Genomic DNA, 5,459 nt, shown 5'->3' on the forward strand with positions numbered 1-5,459 from the left:
TCTACAATGGCTGTAACGTTTGCCAGAGATGTCTCAGCGCTGTTTACTGGTGGATTTTCGAAAATTTCTCCGTCACTGGTCGAGTCGTCAGAATGTGCCTTATTTCGGTCCACGAGCACATTTCTAAGACCGTTATCTACAAACGATACAAACCTTGAAACGTTTGAAGGCTTCTTGGTGAATCCCGTCAGTAGATTTTTCAAGTATCTGTCAACTGCTTCATCAAAAGCACTTGCAGATACTTCCATAAAAGCCACAACATTAATTTTTGAAATATATTGTGTCTTATAGAAGTCATTTACGATGCACTTTGAGAGTTTCCTCAATTTTCTTGGTGTAGCGTAAAATTCCTGTCCTTGAAAATGATGCCAGATGTTTTCATAGTACTTGTTGTAGAATAAATTGTACATTTCTGCAGAACATCTTTTATTTGATTGTTTTATGGCTCCAGAAATAAACAACTCAAGAACCAGACTTGGGGAAAATTTGACAACTGTGTGGCTTGTTGGAATAAACTTTTTACCATCTTCTAGATCCAGCAGAACCTTTTTTGTGTCCAGCTCCAGTTCTTTTGGCTGGTCGCTTAATCTTGAGTTAAATAATGCGTTTTTCCTTGATTTTGTTTGGACAGATGTTTCCTCGACACCTGCAGGGTATGCCATGGAAAGATCTTGTGATTTTCCAGCGTGTTGCGTTAAAGAATTCATGTTTGACGTAAGCTGATTTAAATCTTTGATGGACTCCAATTCTCCCGTGTTGCGTTTTCCAGTTTCCTGCATTCTTGCTAAAAATACAGTTTTCTAAAAAACACTTTGTTGCGTTATGCTCCACTTTGCTCTGCTCTGCTTTGCTCCGCTCTGCTCCGTGAAAATTCACGAACTGAATGATACGTTAAAGGACTTTAGCCTCTATATATAAACAATACTGATGTCATGTGATGTCATCACATCAAAGCAAACAACATCACATGACACCACATGAATCAATGACATCACATGACATCAAAGGAATCAAAGCAAACAATATCACATGACATCACGATGACATCACGATGACATCACGTCATCACCCACATGTTTGGATTGAAGCCTGGAAACTCTTAAGCTCCATCTACCAAACAAACAACACCTGCCCCACTAAAGTAGGTCCTCCTTATAAATAATTTAAAATACGTCATTACTTAGCTTATGTGTTGTTTCTTGTGTTTTTCAACAATTTTGACTGATAAATGTAAATGTACTGTTATCACTACGTGTTGGATACACTGTGTATGTTAACGCAGATCAACAGACAAACTTGGTTTCCATGAGCAGGAAACTGAGTGTCTTGCTCCTTTATTCACGTCTTTTTGACGCCTTACAATTATTCACAATTGTGGCTTGAAAAGCTCAATGAAAAGGGTCGAGTGAAACAAAAAACAAAAACAAAAAACACTCTTTGTCATGTGAATAATGCACCAAATAAAACAGCTAGTGCCAAGAGTTAACCTCAGCTGTTACTAATGAGACACGGTCATTTTAGCGATGCTATTATGCTAATTACATCGTTAGCATGATTGCTAATTCCTGAAAACATTCACAAAACAATCTCTAAATCAGCCCTTATAAAACATATAATGTTAACCAGAACATAAGATTAGACTTACAGTCATTGCTGTTGAAGGTGTAAATAAAGATTTAGGACACAGGAGGTGAAGTTTATACATGGATAGGCGGGTTTTTTCTGTAAAATTGTTTACTATCTACTACTGCTTCTGCTACCCATAATGCATTGCAACTTCTTCTTCTTCTTCTTGATTTTTTTGGCGGTTGGCAAACAACTGAAGGAAGCATTACCGCCACCAACTGGTAAAGAATGTGGTCCACATGACAAAAAAACAACCTCTCTTTCCTTTTATATACAACCTGCACCGTTTTAAAAAATAAAATATAGCTTGATAGCCTCTGTTTCCTGAATCTTTCTGCAATAAATCAATAATGTCTAATTTCATTTTACTAAGATGTCTAATCAACTTGTTTCTTTGAACATGATATTGCAAAATAATGTGTTCTATGGTTTCCTCTTCTCCACACTCACATGTCCCCGTCTGATGTTCTCCTATTAAACATAATGTACTGTTCAGTCCAGTGTGCCCAATTCTGAGTTGTGAAATACTAGTTTCTTCTCTCCTGTTTCTTTCTGTTCTTCTCCTTTCTCCAATTTTCCTTTGGATTTTACTTTGTATAAAACCACCGGCCTTTCCTTTCTTCCTCGCGTAATTTTTGCCACTTTTCTTTCATTTTTTGTTTTATTATACCCTTTATTTCTGTTATACTAAACCCAACATTAATATCAACCACATCCCGACTAGTGTTCTCCTTAGCCATCCTGTCTGCCTTTTCATTCCCCATAACCCCGTGATGTGCTGGAACCAGTATAAAGTTTACTGTAATCCCCATCATGTTGATCCTATAGAGTGTTTGTTGTATTTCAATTAATATATCTGGTCTACTATCTGACTGGTTGTGTTGCAAACTGGACAATGATGAACTAGAATCTGAGCAGTTGATTGATTTTAATGGTCTTACCTCTTCTACCCACTGAACTGCTAAAAGTAAAGCGAGCATTTCTCCTGTATAAACTGATACTCCATCACTAAACCTTTTTCCTACTTTAATATGAAATTGTGGTACTATGAACGCTATCCCAATTTTATTAGTTGTATTTTTAGATGCGCCTGTGTATATATGTACATAATTATAATACTGATTAATGTATTCCTGTACTGTATATTTATCCATAGTAAAAAATTTATTCTTGTTTTTCTTTTCTAATAATGAAAAATCTACTATAGCATCAGGAAGTACCCAAGGTGGTGTTATGGGTAATGGAACTGTCTGACATATATTTAGTTGATCTAAATGGATTTCATTAACTTTGGCTTTTATCATCCACCCAAAGCTTTTTATTTGTTCCTTTTCCCAACCTGATTTAAGCACCTCTAATGTTGGATGATCATTTCTTTGTCCTTGTAAATTTGTCCAGTAGTTTAAAGATAGCTGTTCCCTTCTAAATTTAAGAGGCATTTCTCCCATTTCAACCTGTAATGCTGCTGTTGAAGATGTTTTAAAAGCACCTGTACATATTCTTAGTGCCTGGTATTGGATATTATTTAACTTATTGAGGTTTGTATCTGCTGCTGAGTTGTAACATATGCACCCATAGTCCAAGACTGACCTAATTAATCCAGTATAAATGGCTGTCAATGAATTTCTATCCGCTCCCCACTCAGTTCCAGCTAAACACCTCATTATATTTAACACTTTCCTACATTTATCTATTTTCTTAATGTGTACACCCCATGTGATTCTTTCATCAAACCACAACCCGAGAAATTTAAATTCTTTAACTCTTTCCAACTCCTGACCGTATAATTTTAGCTTGATTTTCTCATCAACTCTTTTCCTTGTAAAGAACATTATTTTAGTTTTATCTACAGAAAATTTAACTCCCCATTTATACGACCATTTTTCTACAACTAAAATTTCTCCCTGAAGCTTCTTTATATTAAATTCTAGATTTCTTCCTCTTCTCCACATTGCCCCATCATCAGCACAAAGTGAAAATCCCATTCCACTCTCTACTTCCTTAAACATATAATTAACTATCACTGAAAATAATAATGGACTTACTATACTACCCTGTGGTGTCCCATTTTCTATATTACAACTCTCAGAATAATCCTTCCCTATTCTCACTTGTATTTGTCTTCCTTCTAAAAAAGTTTTAATCCATCTAAACATACGACCATTGATAGCCATTCTTCTAGTTTTGATTAATAATCCTTCCCTCCACATCATATCATACGCTCGCTCTATATCAGAAAATACTGCCACAACACTCTCTTTATTCACTTGAGCCTTTCTAATTTCATGCTCTAAACATAAAACTGGGTCCATTGTACTTCTCCCTCTCCTGAAACCACTCTGATACTTTGACATAAGTCCTTTATTTTCCATATAGTATATTAATCTTTCATTGATCATTTTCTCCATTATTTTACATATGTTGGATGTTAATGCTATAGGTCTATAATTTCCTGGTTTTGACTCATCTTTCCCTGGTTTTCTAATTGGTACAATCACTGCTTCCTTCCAACTTTTTGGAATTTCCCCATCCTCCCATACTCGGTTATATAATTCTAATATAATATTTTTAGATGATCTACTTAAATTACTTACCATCGCATAACAAACCTGATCTTTTCCTGGACCTGACAATTTATATTTTTTAAGTGCCCTATTCAGCTCTGTTATTGTAAACAGCATATTCAGTGAATCATTTGTGTGAGACAAACAGCCATTCACTCTCTCACTCACACCTAGAGACAATTTAGAGTTACCATTCAGCCTAACATCTAGGTTTTTAGTCTATTGGAGGAAACAGGAGTACCCGGAGAAAACCCACGCATGCACAGAGAGAACATGTAAACTCCACCCAGAAAGGCCCCCGGACCAAAATTTGAACCAGGGCAACTTGCTTGATGAGAGGCAGAAGCTCTACCAACTGTTCCACCGTGCTGCCCTCCATCATGTCCTAATCTCCTTATTTCCTTTACCAATGTGCCCATTCAAGTCTGCTTCCTTCACCACTTCCTTCTCTGCATCATGCCAGCCTGCATTTTTTTTTTTTGCATATCATTGTCACTAAATTTAGAGTTTATACCCTCAATCCTACACTTCTGACTCTCCTCTTGTCTCCTGGCACATTTCCTTCCTTGTGTTCTTTGACTAACAGTCACACAATGTCGCCGTCACCCTGTTTGTCAACAGATAGCTTGGCAGTTGTTTTAACCAGGACCTCAACAAGTAAATGTGTTTTATGCTGGATGCTGTTCCTGAAAAAAAAATCCCATTTGCCCAGGATTGGGACCAGCATGAGAGATACACTAGCTGAGATGAAATGCTCTTTTAGCTGCACCCATAGATCTTTAAAGCAGCTTTGCCATTGATGTGTGACTCCACCTGGCTCTCATCTAATCTGTTCTTCTCAGGTGATTTTCCACTGTGACTTGTTTCCCCTCTCTGTGGGTGGGGAAACAAGTGTCATTGCAAGGTGGGCGGTATAGTAACAGGTCATTGTGTTCAAGTAACTCTGCCCGTTTTGGTTCTAATTGTCCTTTAATCAGACTTCAATTTCTTTAGCTTATCCCAGCACGGCTTATAACTCCGGGTGTGGCCATGCTGTGCCATCATCTTTGATTTCTGTATGTAAATGCACTCATTTATTGTAGAACTGTCCGTCAACATGATCAGAGCGGGAATGGAAGTTCAGATGTGGTTTTGATGGGTGGGTCATCCAGTGATGTAGCTTCACTGGCCAGTCAACTGTTGCTGTCTGCCTACGTCAAAATCCTCACTTCTGAGGAGTTCACCATCAGGTTCTCCTGCATGAAACAAATCAGGTCCATCAGGTTCTCC

Source organism: Nematolebias whitei, chromosome 12 (assembly GCF_014905685.2).
Source record: "Nematolebias whitei isolate Nwh7 chromosome 12, NemWhi1, whole genome shotgun sequence".
NCBI lineage: Eukaryota > Metazoa > Chordata > Actinopteri > Cyprinodontiformes > Rivulidae > Nematolebias > Nematolebias whitei.